The sequence below is a fragment of the Pinus tabuliformis genome, chromosome X (assembly GCF_031772625.1).
Source record: "Pinus tabuliformis cultivar Carrire ecotype Pingquan chromosome X, CPIR1, whole genome shotgun sequence".
In the NCBI taxonomy this organism is placed as follows: domain Eukaryota; kingdom Viridiplantae; phylum Streptophyta; class Pinopsida; order Pinales; family Pinaceae; genus Pinus; species Pinus tabuliformis.
Window position 1 is genome coordinate 1695187741 of NC_142308.1, and position 16080 is coordinate 1695203820.

General features: G+C 40.7%; 1 pseudogene; it reads right to left on the reverse strand.

The window, feature by feature from the left end:
- Window positions 1-1456: 1456 nt before the first annotated feature.
- The window catches only part of LOC149146528 (putative UDP-N-acetylglucosamine--peptide N-acetylglucosaminyltransferase SPINDLY pseudogene), a 73319-nt pseudogene continuing 58695 nt past the window's right edge, over window positions 1457-16080 (reverse strand).

Here is a 16080-nt window from a genome sequence, read left to right on the forward strand (position 1 = left end):
CCATGAAAAGATGGAACTGTTTCAACTGGCACTATGAAAAATAGTAAAAAGCCACTCATCTGTTCCTAAAGATCAGCGCATACAATAAATAGACCAAAAACTTTTCCCTACAGGTCGATAAAAAATGAGCTGTTCAACTATAATTGCAAGAATCCCTCTGATGGCCGACAAACTGGAGCAAGGATCTCATGAAATCATGACTGAGGATCAAAATAGGCAAATTCGTTCCTATATCTTTGCTTATGGTTGGTATTCTGCGTTTACTTCTATTATTATTATACCACCCTCCCAAAATGTCACGACAGGTGTCTTTGCTGAGGGCACGTTTTCATGCTGCCACATATGTTCTTTAGATTAATCGAATGCCCAAATAGTGCAATGACTGCCACCATGTCGCTAATGCGCCAGTTTGTCAACCACAGCAGAGCATTTGTGCAACTAGAAGAATCCTTAGCTATTTGTTGTGGTTTATGGAAGCTTGATTGTCTTGCTGATATTCCTACCAGTCAAACTTGCAATGTTTTTTGGCACCTTCACTATACCATTTGGATACATCGATGTCAGATCCATTTACAGAGATCCCAACAGACATGCTTTTGTTTCATATCTGTATTCCATTTGCCATTGATCACTTCAGGCCACGGGAAACTTTTAAGAATGTTCTTTTTCACTCTTGCTGTCTATGAACTCACGACTTTTCAGAAATGATTTCTTTTGCAAACATATCTTGAAGACCTCCATTTTTTCATCTGCATCATTGTCCTTTACTATTCCATGAAGCAAATGTCTCAAAGCTTGTGTATTCAGATGCCGCATTTTTATTGAAGAGTCTGATCCAGCTGTGATAAGAATAGAAACTCCTGAGACATATCCACAGTGCCAAGCACCTCTCCCAATGTGCCCTTTGATGGTTGCAACATGTTTCCCATTTGAATCCCATATGCGACATGTGCAATCCTCACTGGCTGTGATAATTACCTTATCAGAGATGTAGCAATCCCAAATCCGAGAATTATGACCAAACAGAATTGGTCCAGCAATAATATCAACACTGGGAACAGTCCATGGATCATGGATATCATGCACGTTGACGTTGCAAGTCCATATACGGGCACTGTGATCATCAGAGGAAGAAATTATTTTCAATCCATCATAGGACCATGCAATGCGAAAAATTGTTTCTTCATGCCCAGTGAGCCTATTCAATAGGGCGGAATCATATTGAAGATTTTCCAGTTTCTCAAAGAACAACAACAGTCATTCGGAATGTGCACCTTTGGAACCAGCAGAACCTCCACCAAAATTGACTGAAATAAATTTCCTCTGACCTGGTTTTAATTGGTGATTTCCATGTTTGTTCAATTAAATGCAACTAGGGCCTGTAGGACACAACCTGAATATATTCAAACATCACTAATTACATCAGTTTCCTCATTGCTTCACTGACTGGGACTCTCGATTTAACTTTGTTTTAGGGTTGGAAAAAATGGGCATAGGTAGTGAAGTGGGATTCACGCCATTTTAAAAGAGAGGTGCGCGTAATGAAAATTTCTTTACCATTTGCATCATTAGGCATGTCTTCAACACCGACCCCTGACATAGTTATGGACCCCTCTTGTAGGTTTTCCATGTTGCATCGCCTCAGGGAAGGAACATCCCCTTCACAATACCGGTGCCATAGCTTTCGGTATGTTGATTCCAAACCATGAACAAAGTTATGTCCATCAGAAATCTTGGACTTCAGCATCCGTTCCCGAAGACACATCCTCAGAGATGAGAGCAAATGAATGTTAGAAGCTAACTCCAGTGCCTTGCTGACATACTCATCTTTAGTTTGAGCAATTAAATTTGTCAAACCAACTTGGTACAGAAGGCTTACACCCACATTGTGAGCATGAACAGACCCTGCCATGGGAACACATGGAACGCCCATATACAACGATTCACATGTGGTGGTCGTTCCTGCATATGGAAATGTATCCAAGATGATATCCATTAGGGAGTATGCTTGCATGTGATCATGGTTAAGCAAAATCAGAGGTAAAAGATCAACACGCAAAGACTCTAATCCGAGATTCTCCAAGGTTGAAAGAAATCTCTGCCTCACACTATCACAGCAAAAGGGCTTACACTTAACAACAAGTCGTGATGTAGGAATTGCACACAAAATCTTTGCCCATACACGCAAAACTCGCGGTGTTATCTTGGCGAGATTATTGAAGCTTCCAAAGGTGATGAATCCATTAGAAAGAGCAGGTGTTTCTACAACAGGCCCTGCTTCTGGAGATGGTGTGTAGCAGAGGAAACATCCTGGCAATCTTACAAGCTCTTCCACATGCTTCTGTCTTGTTTCCAAAGGATCTGCCAATGAATCTGTAAATCGATAATCAATGGTCGGCAAACCAGTTGTATTTGGATAACCAATCCATGTAGCCTGTACTGGAGCAGGCCTTCTTCTCATCAATTCCATATATATCTTGCCAAAGCCCACCTTTCTTCAGAACTCTTTCTCTAAACCTATGTGTCTTTGCATCTTAACAACTGCAGAATAAACGACCACCTTGTAATTGCTATAATCATGGCATGCAAGAGGTGCTTCTATGAAATATGAGACTGAATGTGTGAAGTAATCTGGTGATACGTAACCAATAACTAGTTGTCGTTCAGGATCCTTAGGATTATCCCAAGTAGTGTACTGAGGATAGAGATTCATAAACCGTTTACCCCATTCCCTGTGTGCAATTGAATACCTGCGACAGTAATTTTAATACTAATTTAAAACTGTCAGCGGGTGTTGATCCACAGTTGAGCTCCATGGAAAATTGAGCTATCTGTTTGCTGAAACTGGTGAAGATAATGCGGTGACAGAGTTGCCTTTGAAGCTGAAACAGGGCTGTCATTTGAAGAATTGGAAACTTTGAAGCATTTTGACACATCTGATGATTTCTTTGGCTGTTTCTGCAGGGATTGGAGCTACTGAAGCTACTGCCATTTGAAGAGCTGGAGAATTTGATACATATTCTAAAAAACACATTTAATGATTTCTTTTTCAAAACAGGGTTTTGAAGAAGAATCAATCTCACATTTGACATACAAGACGGAGTCTAACATCGGCTCCACTTGGGATTGCAGCTGCCGCTTTTTGGAGGTGCCAAGAACCGCAGAATTTTGGGAGAGCAGACAGTGCCTCCATCCATTGGGCAATGGAGTCCATTATTTCAACAAATCAACACAACTGAAGACTCAACTTATTAACTGGAAACTGACTTAATTGATTGAAGGACTAATTCGGCAAACTTCAAACTAAACTGTAATGAAACTGGAACAAAATGCTGCCCTTTGGCTGCTTATTTATTTACAAAATCTACCCTACTTTGCTGTAAAAACAATAGATCAGGTAATACTGAAATGCCAGACTAACCATTCAAGTAAACCTGAAAATGATGACGCCTGAAAATGTTTCCACAAGGACACAGATGTAATTGTTGGCAGCCCTTCATGCACGTAATGAGCCTGGTCACGTACAGGACAGCCTGATCTATCAATCGAACTGAAAAACGTGTCCATGTAAGTTGCCATAGGATCGCGAAAGCCAGACTCTGTTGGTTGCCCCAACTCTGCAATACATACTTCTAGCTGCACACTGTCAATGTAAACATCTGTAGGCAATTCTATGATTTCTTGTTGCGAAGGAGGAAGGATTTCCAAGAACTTTTTAGGGTCTTGGAAATCATATGACTGGATCTGCTCATCTAAATATTGAATCTCCTTCTCGATTCTTTCAACAACTAACTCGCAAAATCTAGTTTTGAAACAAGGGAACTTTGTAGATTTCAACCAATGAAGCAAGGCACTGAAAAAATCTTCATCAATTTCAGTATCTACTAACTCAGTTCTTATTTCTTCTACAGCTTCACACAGGGCAGGGTTTGCCACATACTCTACCATTGCATGAATGGATCAGCAAGCGTTGGAATGTCTGAATCGAATTGGAGTCGCCAGGTGACTGGTTTAGCCTGCATATGTGTCTGACTGTTGTCCACCATCAGCATCAGATCTACAATTTGATTTCACGTACTGGGACAAGACAATCAACAAGTCGAATGTTCTCCCCAGTATGGTCGCTAATATGTTAGCGCTCGAATTTGGCCTCAGGCTGAGGAAGGCAAAATCCAAGGCAACATCAAACCACTTAGCCTCGTAGCTAGCCCTACGAGGACAGGAGAGGGCTCTCTCTGGGTCTATCTCGGAAAAAGGTCTTCAAAGGGCTGAGATGACCAATAAAGAACACTAATTTTAGGCTAGTAAACTGATAGGGAAAGTTTGATTTCAAATTTTTAGGGTTTTGTTGGAAAACTGAGCATGACAATTTTGGGTGCGGCGATGAGACACAGTTTTTGCAAAGGTCTTTTTGGGGCAATGTAGGAGATTTTCTTGATGCCTTTGAAGGAAGTGAATGGATAGGTATGACTGGTGAGGAGCTAAGGAGAGCAAGAAACCATCAGGAGTTCTCCTTAAACAGATGAAAACATAAATATTAAGCAAACTTAAAGGCAGAGCATAGAAACCATGAATTCTACCTTAACACTTCATTTACTTAATTTGCAGAGGAGAAGAGTAGGAAAACGATAAACATAACAAACTTACAAGTACATGAGATAAACACACCATCAACACAAATCACCACAGGAATCCCAAATAGTGCTGCAAAACCCTGGTCTTTCCTTTGCCAAAATTGCAGAGATACAAAGAGTAATACAGTCTAAGCTTATCCCTCAAGAGTCCAACCATGAAAATGACTAAGAAAGTACATAATATAGGCAAGCTAACACATTTCCTTTCCTCTAGGGGTCGAGCTCATCATCCGAGGAGTTGTTTCAACCAATTCTAAACTTAGCACTACAATCTAGGCAATCAAAACAACTTGCCTCTATAAGCTAGGAAACCAATTCATTCATTAAATTTTTGCCATTTTATGAATGAATCTTCTAGAATAGGTAAATAAGTGTCATGTCAACACAAAAATTACATTAATTACATCAAGGAGGGTGAAAAATCCCACCAAAAGTCAAAACTGGTCAAATGCTGCGTTTTCCTGAGCTGAAGATGAAAAATAGAGAAAATGTCCTGATGCATAGCGCGCCATTTCTCAACGCGTAGCGCGCCTTTGAGCCCACTTTTGGGGCACTTCCTGGCATCCAAATGAGGCACAAGTGGGCTTGTTGGAAAGGTCTAGATGTCTACTCTCCAGCCCAAGTAGAATTTCTCAATTTGGTGGCCATTTGATGCTCCAAAAATGCAATCTTCCAAGACTGCTTCCTGTGTGTCCAAAAAGTGGCAGAAGGTCATTTTTTGCTTGTTTTTTGACCTTTTGGGGGCCCAAATCTCCATGAAATGTCTTGGCAGTGGCTGAGCAAGTGTAATTTGTCATGAAAAATCCAAAAATGCAAAGTTTTTGTGAAATGGACCTCCCCATCTTCAGGGTAGCGCGCGGCGCGCTACGCGTTGAGGGCAAAAACCTGTTTTTAGCAAAAAAAAATTCAAAATTGACCAAAATTGCTCCAAATTTTCTGAATTTTGAGCTGGGGGTGTATCATTGAGCACCATGCTCCTTCAAGGTGGCTTCAGCCAAAATCTGAAGTGGATCGGGCCTTTTCCTCCGTTTTAGTGCCTTGGCCAATCGTCTTTTGAGTACCTTCATTTTTGCTTTGCACACATGCATGCGGGCCCAATAATGATTCTTCATGTGGCGGAGCATATCTTTGTCCCTGTTTGCCTTGGCTATCAACTTTTCTAAATGAGTGTTCACCTAAATGAGCATAGACCCTTGCTCAATAGGTGTCAAATCACCGGGTCTCTTGCGAGCCAAGTTCCGGTCTTCTCGGATCCTTCGCAACTCATCAAGAGTGTGTTCATCCTCTAACTGTTTGTTGCGCTGCTATAAGTATTTGATTGTCCAATTTTCCATTTCCAACTTTTGCTGCAACAGGTGATTTTCAGCCTTTAGTTGCTGAATGATCTCCTTTGGCTTCGAGCTAGGAGAACTGATGTCAAGGTCAATAATATCTATGTTCGGATCACCTGATGGCCCCTCATCAATCATGGGCTGCTTGCCTCTCTCCTGTACCTGTGTTGCTGTCGAAAGTGAGGCCCCTTCCACCTGATGTGGAGATAACACTCGCTGTGCTGATGAAGAAGGCGAGACCCCTTCCACCTGGTGTGGAGATAATACTCGCCGTGTAGATGCAAATAAGGCCCTGTGGCCTCTCTGATATGTAACACATGCTGGAGTGTTGACATGCTCGGGCTCTGGAATGTGAAACTGCTGTGAAGGCCCCCCCTCATCATGGACAATCTCAGGAGGTGGCTGTGGCACCATGAAGAAGTCGCGAGAAATGAAGTCTTCCCAAGCAATACCCTGCCATGCCAACTGATGCATCACTATGATCTCGATCAGTGCATAATGATATATACTCTTGTGTTGCTGTGCGGGGTTCTTCCTTTGCACTACAGGCACCATCTTCTCTATATTTCGGCACATGAAAAATGGGATGTTCATCATTCGTACCCAGGTGAAATGCATCAACAAACAGATATGGTACGAATATAAACGTGAAAATTTGCCCTCACAAGTGAAATAGCGCATAATGAGCCTCATCAAGGGTGCATACTCATCCCTTAGGAATCTGAAAGGAAAAACAACAGTTAGGTGTCTCATGCACTTGGGTTTGATATATGGTTGATAATGAAATCTGTCTAGCTGCTAGCGCTTGTTCCACTCTTCCCCAACATTTGGTATCCCGGTGGCTTGAGCAACAATTTCAGGTGATAGGGTGAAATCCACTCCTGCAAGGTTCACATGACCATTGTGCAAATGTAGGACAAACAAGCGGACTAGTTCTCTGTGGTATCGAATTTGTGAGATCCTCTCACAATATCCAAAGCATGATTGATACTGAAAACATGTCATTGCAAGTGGACAAGCTTGCAAATGAGCAAGAGAAGTGGGCTCCTCCCTGACATGCCGACCACCCTTACCACCCTTGTGATGTCTCCTTGGCACTTCTACCTCAGGTGTTGAATCATTGTCATAACTCTGCTGATAATCTGATTCGGTTTCTGACATGGTTTTAAAGGCAAGATGGCTGAAATGTAATGCTGAGTTTGCACCCAATTAACTGCTGTTTGACTTTGTCAAATTCTGTCACCAAGGGGACATAAATACAAGGGGATTGTTAGGGAAAGGGGAACATGAGGGAATTAGGGACAATAAACAAAAATAAGGAATTTAGGGAAGGCAACATGGGAAATCATAATATTGTGGGATTTTAAGGTGAAGTAGGGTTTGGAAATTTAGTAGGTTTTAGGGATTTTAGAGAGGAAAATTATGAAATTTTATGGGAAAATTTGAAGGAGAATGTTGATGGAAATAAGGGAAAAGAGGGATCACAAATGGGCAACCTTGGACAGCAAAAAAAATTTGAAACCCTAGCACCATTAAGACTTTAAATCTTCCATAGCAATGTAGGGTTTTGACTTCTCATTTTCATGGCATTTAAACATATTAATTTGTCATTCATCTTGCAAAACCAAATCTAGCCATGGAGGAGAGGCCTACCTGCAATTTGCTTGAGAGAAAAGTGGATTTGGTAGCTTGCTGACAGTTTGTTGGGCGAAAAACCCAACGCGTAGCACCCCTCTGACGCGTAGCGCACGTGCAATTTTGCTCTGAGAAAGGCAGCCTGATGCGTAGCGCGCCCCTGACGCGTAGCGCGCCCACCCTGATGCGTAGCGCGCACCCAGCTACATAGTGCATTTTGCAGGAGGCTTTTGGAGGCCTTTCCGGTGTTGAAATCAAGTGTAGGATAGCTCGTTGGAAAGGTATTTGAGTCTACTTTCCAAAAAAACTAGAATTTTTAAATTTTGATTTCATTTTCTCTGTCAAAAATCAAATCTCCCAAGACTGGTCAAAATGTGCCAAATGAGGCTGCCTCAAGGCAGAGTGTTGTTGCAGTCAACTTTTGAATGCCTTCCTCAACTCCAAATTGAGCTCATAATAGCTCATTGGAAATATAGTTGTGTATAGTTATCATTTGACTCATCAAGAAAGTCATTTGGCCAACCACGCTAGGAGAAAACTTGATTTTACCAAGGTCACTTCAGAGGTGTATTCGATTCTCCCGAGGCGATTGTATTTTTGACATTTCTCTAAAACCATGACACCTATGTAAAAAGTGAGGGAGGTTTTTCTTTGTTGGCATGTGGTCGAAAAAAACCTCTCTCAGTTTTCTAAAATTTATCTTTTATTGCTCTGAAACATCTTTTGAGTGAAACTTATCCCGATGTGTGGAACAAGGGATTTTGTCGAAATGAAGCGAAATGAAGGGGATAAGGGGCTTCTAAATTCTTGGGGAAATTTTTGGAAGTAGGGAGGGATGTTAGGAAGTAGGGGAAAGTGAAATATCAGAGATCGAGCGAGGGGAAGGGGTCCAAAAGGGCAAAACACAGGCCTAGCCTAGAAAATTGCCAAGTTGTGGCAAGAAACTAGGGTTTGTGCAAAAATGAGGAATTTGGGGGATCTCAGTGATGGGAAGTGTTTGATAAGGTAAATGAAAGACAGGGGAAGGTGTATGAACATCTGGATACAAGTTTTGCTAATGATTTGACCATCCAAGAGAAATTTCCTTCAAAACCCTAGGAGAGGGAAATGAACCTTGCCTAGGCGCAACTGAAGCATGAACAAGGTGTAAAATGACTCATTAGACACTGATATGATAATGAAAACCCTATGAATGATGATAGACTCAGCAGAATGATGACATGGACCTACATTTGGACAACTTTAGAAGGAGTGAAAGCAAACCCTAGACCTAATGCCTAGTGACCAAATTTTGCTTGAAGACTCTTTGAAATGACAAAATTTGACCTTGACACTCTGAGACCACTTTGTAAGAGAATATTTGATCACTGGAGGAAGGCTAGAAAGACTGACACTAACAGTGTCCATGAATCCCCACAAGCTTGACAAAAAATTCCCAAAAAAGCAAGAATCTTGATCACTAACAATGGATGTGGGCAACCCAAAATGCACCCATACATGATGAAAGAACAACTGAGCAGTATTTTCAGTTGTAACTTGCTTTTTACATGGCATAAAAGTACACAATTTTTTGAACCTATCCACAACTACATACAAATAATCATGACCTATTTTTGACAATGGAATACCTCCTAGAACAATCCATAGAAACACTCTCCCACGGTAATGAAGGGACCAGAAGTGGTGTGTACAATCCTAACTTCCTATTGCTAGGCTTACTGATTGCACATAATGAACATCCTTTAATAAAACGTGACACACTTTCAAGCATATGAGGCCAATAACAATACCTCTATAGATGTGCCACCATCTTACTTACACTGAAATGACCAACAATAAGAGAAGTATGTGGCTTTGTTATGAAGTTGACTCTTTCTCCCTGTGGAATACAAAGCTTGCCAAGATGGTACAAAAATTTATCATGCAAATGATAATCCAATTCCTCTACTTGGTTACTTTGACTCAAGCTCGCATAAACATCTTGAAAGTAATTGTCTAATGCATATTTCTTAATATAAAGTGCATGCAAAACAGAGTTATGCTTGAGTAAAGTAGCTGCACTAACGATAGGCCTAGAGATCATATCATCAACTTTATTATAGATACCTTTCTTATAACTGATTACCAAGTCGAATTGTTGAAGAAGAACCATTGATCGGAAGTGCCTTGATTGTTGCAACTTTGATTGATATTGTAAGTATTGCAATGGATCATGATCAATGTGAATAATTGTTTCCTTGCCCATCAAGCAATGTTTCCACTTTTTCATACTTTTCACCAATGCATACAATTCCTTGTCATATGTAGGATAGTTAGTCACTGCACCACTGAAAGTTTCTGAATGAAAATAGATAGGATTACCATGTTGCATGAGGACTGCACCCATGGCATAGTCACTAGCATCAATTTGAATCTCAAATGACTGTCTCAAGTCTAGAAGTGCAAGTACTGGAGCTGAACTGATATTTTCCTTCAATGCATCAAAGTCCTTTTATTGTTTGCCTCCCCACTGAAATTTTTTTTTCACACTTTTCAATGCATGCAAAGGAGCTGCTATAGAAGAAAAGCTAGCAATGAACTTCCTCCAATATTAGGCTACTCCCATTTTTTTTAACCTCGGTAATTGTCTTGGGCCTTGGCCAATTTAAAATGACATCAACCTTGGAGGGATTTATTTTCAACTCACCTCCTCCAACGATATGACCCAAGTAAACTAAAGAAGTTTTTCCAAACTCACTCTTTGACATCTTTAAATACAATTGTTCTTTCTTTAAGACATCAAGTACTTTTCTCACATGCATGACATGCTCATCATGAGATTTAATAAAAATTAAGATGTCATCTAAGTAGACTATAAAAAACTCTTCAAGAAATGGCCTCAACACATCATTCATCACACACATGAATGTAGTAGGAGCATTACATAAACCAAAAGGCATAACTAGCCATTCAAACAAACCTTGTTTTGTTTTGAATGTTGTCTTCCAAATGTCTCCTTCAACAATTCTAATTTGATGGCAACCACTCCTTAAGTCCAACTTAGTAAGATATTTTGCATCTTTCAATTATTCAAGTAAGTCATCTATTCTAGGACATGGGTAATGGTTCTTTACCATAATCTTGTTCAATGCACGGAAGTCCACACACATGCGCCATGTTCCATCCTTCTTTGGCACCAAAACAATAGGTGAACTGCATGGCGAAAAATATGTCCTGACGTTCCCTTTATCCAACAACTCTTGAATTTTATTTTTAGTTTCTGCACTTTCCATCACTGACATCCTGCACATGCCAATGTTAGGAAGAGGAAAATCTTGCTACAATTGTATCTCATGTTGGATTCCTCTCTTGGGAGGCAATATTTTTAGTTCCTGAAACATCTCATCATATTGGTTAACTACATTAACCAATTCAGATTTCAATTTTGAATCACAACCTTTAAAAGCTTCATTATCAACATCATTCTTAGGTATGATAATTAGAAGCACAAGATTCTTTCTTGAATTCACTAGTATTTTCATCTGCCCCGCATTAACAAGTGAAAGATTTAGTTTCTTTCTATGATCTCTCACAATATATTCTACTCCATATTTGAACAAATTGTATTTGTTTTCATGTCTATGGAAGATAGCTTTTATTTCATAGAGGTACAGGATGCCCAAAATTATACCACATATGTCTAATGGCACAACATCAAGCTCCACTTCATCTATGAAATTTGCAGTAATGGCGAATTTCAGTTTACACTTTCTAGTAACCTGCAATTGTGCATTGTCACACGCCCATCCAAGTTGATATGGTTTATGATGTGGAATTGTTTCCAAGTTTAAAATTTTGACAATGTTTTTAGAGATAAGATTGGCTTGAGAGCGACTGTCGAAAAGTGTATCAATTTTGCTATGTTTTGAGATCACCCTTATGTGCAAAAGTTCTATGCTCTTCTTTTCATTTGGAGTTTCAATGTGTGAATTTTAAGTACTATATCTAGTAATGGATTCTTTTCCTTCATACCCATGAATGTAATTTTAGTTTCATCACCTGAATCGGATCCCAAATCCTGTTGAGTGGTTGCAGTTGTCTTTTATTTTCCCTTGTTGTTGAATTTCTTTAGTTTCATTTATGGAGGAAGCTTTGAACAATGAGCTTCATCGTGACCCTCTTTGGAACAATGTTTGCATGTTAGTTTCTCTCCTTCCTTTTTGAAAGATGCATTTTTCTTTTCCTTCCCTTTTTTTGATGGTGTTGGACCCACCAACATGTCAGGGGATCTCCTCGGTAAGAAGTCCCAATTAGACCTCAAACCGTTTGGTGTAGGATTCCCAGCAGTGGGTCGTATGCTAATGCCTTGAGCGTGATTTTTCACAGAGGCAAGTAAGATGTCCTTGTTGGTAGCAAGGGTGTGATAGCCGCGGCGAGCCAAGGAAGGTGCATGAGAGGTTCTAACACACGGGGAGTGAGGTGAGTGCGCCCCTTGGAAACCTCTAATAGTACCTGACTTGGAATGGAACACACGAGAAAAGATGCATCACTAGATCGAAAGAAAGATAATGAGCAATCCAAAGTGATGTTTAAACCAACAAAACATCTACAACAAGATTCATGCAATTTCATACAAAATAGTTCATACAGAAATGCATAAGTTAAACAACATACATTTCTACAGCAACGAGAATAGTCCAAATACAATAACAACATATGCATGAAAACGGGTTGGCTCTGTTGTATTAAGAAGTGTAAGTTCCAGTCATACAATACATCCATGTCGAACCACTAGTCCCAATAGTGGAATGTTACGTCCACAACCGCCTGCTCCTCCAAAGAGATATATTAGCTCTGCATAGTGGAGAAGCCAAGGCGCGTTACAATACTGTCAAAGCTTTCTCTAAGAGAGTCCTATTTGAGCTTGGCTGACCAAAAGCCTATACAATGAGTTATGAGTTACTATTTATAGCAAAGGGTGGGGTGACCCTTGACATTCCCTTTTGAGACCATTCATCTACCCTCATGAATATTCAACTACTCTTGAACTTCCACTTGACAATATGTTACATTACAATGCACATGTGCCCATGTGAGACAAAATGGCTTGAGCAAGCCATGTAGGACATTACTGACACTCGGACCATTGTGGTGAGACCAACTCTTTGACATGCCTGTGATGGTTGAAGGTGATGAGATGATGCTAATCTTGGTTGTTTGTGATGGTGTTCGTGCGCTCAATGGTGACATTGTTGAAGCGAACTCTTGCCTTCATTGCATCTGAGTGCACTGATATGGCTCCTTTGTCCAACTCATCTAATAGCATGTACACAATCATCCTTGTGCGACCAGAATGACAACATGTTGATTCATAGTGTCTACACTGCTCTCCAAGCATGTGCTGGTGGTCATGTGCATGAACTTGTTGAGGTACATGTTCAGCTCGAGTCAGACTTGCTTCTTGTCTTCGCCTCGGTGAGGGTGTCAAATGGGTGGGATTGTATGCGTGCGCACAATGACATGCATGTTGTTGCATTCCCTTGCATGCGATCAACAACACTGCTCACCTTGTCTGCTCCGTGCTAGCCACTGGGATGGATCTATAACTTGTACCAATGCAGTTTCATTCGTGAGTGCATGTTTCGTCCACTACTGTACATGTTCCTGCTGTAACAAATTATCTCGTCTATGCATCTCATGTTCTTCCTTGAGTTGCTGCTTCAGCACATGAAACTCCTTCTTTGTTTCATTCTCTGCCTTCATGTGATCTTCATGTCGTGGCGTCACCTCATAGCCTGAGTCTCCAAAGTTGCTTTCATCACAAGTGGATATGCTTGAGCTTGCAACTTTGTTCCACCTATGTGTTGTCAACAAACTTCCTCTTGCATTTGTTTCATCTGGTATGCTGCCTTTAACTGTTGTTGATGGTGCTGCTTGCTGTGATGTTGCTATTGTCATATCTTGATGTCCTTGTCTACGAATAAATCGATGTCTTCATGGGTAGGCAAGTTCATAGACACTTGATCGACTTCATCCCCAAGTGTGCTCTGAACGATGTCTTCAACTCTAATCTCTTGGAAACCATTGTACCTGTGCTGTTGAGAGGCATATGAACACTTGCGACACTTGGAGACATGGCAAAAATCATGGCAATAAATCTGTTAGTTGAAAACCAAAATGAACTTGAGAATTGACTTGCAACATACCTGTGTGACTGATCATGAAGGTTGCACAAGTTTTGCGGGAGGTCGGGAGACTGACTGCCAAAAATACACAAGGCACAATTAGATCTATTAGTAGGTTGACTGACCGCTGGAACTGCATAATGCACAGTCCAACCTGGCCTGCTAAGGACAAAAACTGCGCAATGCACAATTTTAGTCAGTAGTGACATGCAACCAATGTTACAGGGAAAAGTGTCTACTCAGAACTACTTATCCCACTAAGGTGTGACAGCTGCCTTAGAAACAAACAGAGTAAAGCTACTTTCATTTTTCCTTTATGAATTATAGATAGAGAGGAACAAAAAGACCAACCTCTGTCTTGCGCTAATCTCCTGATTTGATTCCTCTCTTCCTTGATAGTCTTTCGCTACTTGTTCCCTTGCATGCCCAGCTTCACAAAGTACCTGTAAGATCACAGTAGCATAGCACTATAAAAAGACATGGATCTATAATCATAAAAAATCTAGGATCAGATGTAAATTGACCATACAAATGCAGCAAACATCAATGACACAAAAGTATGGAGGAAAACTTGAATAGCTTTTATTGATAAACAAGAAAGAGCAAAGAGGAGTTACAACCAGTTGTTCTGACCCAGCATCAACCTCTCAGCAAGGAAGCCCCTCTTCACCTCATACAAAGCTTAGATCACCCAACAATCTAATGTTTGTCTCAAGAAACCAACAACAATTCCTTACAATATGCAAAATTCCAGCCTCTGGATCTCTGGGATGAGGGATCCATATATAGATATCTGTAATGGAGATGAGTCAGCTTATGATTTGATTAGTGTCTTCCCTCTGATAGTTCTTGCTTCCACTTGGAGATTGATGATCTCTTACTCATCCTTGGTCGAATTCAGAGAGGCAAGTGTCACAGGAGAAGTTTCTGGAAGCTTCCATTGCCTCTCCACCTCGCGGAATGACACTGCCATTTGTCATTTCTCGCCCATCGCACCCCATAGAAGGGATTTTTGAAATGTAACGCACCCACACAGTGCACTTAGGTGAGATGCAACGCACTTGGCTAGTGGAGCAGCTGAAATGATCCTGTTTTGACCAATTATGAGCAGTTTTTCATGGAGAACTTCTGGGAGAAGCTGTAATCTGTTGACCTTGTTCCTTTAGGGGTTAGAAAAACACTTTTAGGGACTTAGGATCCCTTGGTTTATGGACATTTCATGCTTGGGGTTGTAGTGCCCAAAAATTTCTATAACAGTTGGCCCCTAAAGCATGAGGTCGTTAATCTTTTGATGTCGGGTGAAATGCTTTATTATGAGGATCCGAAGTTCTTTCAAGCTGGGAGGAGACCTGTAATAAGATACAATACAATACATTATCTTCATAATATTTTCATGATCTAGCTGAGGCGGGCATTCCCATGCTTAGCTTTATAAATTCATTTTCATGTACATAGGACAGACAATCGTCTGAGTGTAGACTGATGATTCTGATAGATCCATCATCTCTTTGATTGGATGACTATCTGTGCAGCAATGATGTACATTTGATGTTTTTATTTTCCTGAATGTATATCGCAGCCCGGATGGATGAAACTAGATCCGGGGTCTTCAATCTCATTCGATCTTCACTCGAAGTACAAGTCTATCCATGTGAGAAATGTTCTGAAGTCGAACATGGAAAGACATCGCTTGATTACCAGCCAATGATATAAGCTGTTAACAAGCGCGAGAGGAATCACCGATAATGATAATGACCCTCAAGGTACTGCAGTACAATTCACGTGGTGAATAAAGGACTTGACGTCGAACACCACGCAAAATCTTTCGGTCGAAGGTCATTGATGTAAACCTGTCGCCGGAAGTGAGAAACTTGCCATTGAGGCATGCAAGCTTCAAAGTACTGAATGGGGTGTTCCTAGATCAACTTCTTGGATAATGAGCTGATGTCGACAAGAAGTGACCCGTCATAGGAGGGCCTTAATGAATCCAACATCAATGACACGGAACGAAGCAAATGATTTTAATGGAGGTGAAAACGATCTAGTGATATAAGGTTCAGGGTGGCGGTCATGAAAGAATGGAGTATAAATGTATTGTAGTGGGTGAGACACAGGTGAGTTCTCTGAATGACTTCTCTTGAACATATCGGCGACACTGACGTGATGGATTGGTAGCATTAACCCCAAATGTGGATGGTATGATGGGACCATGGTGATGTGACCGGTGAATGAAACAACCCAACCCGACTTGGATGCAGAGTGAAAGTGTCATGTTCAAGAGTGACTTGCTACCAACAAAGTTTCTTCAAGTTTTCT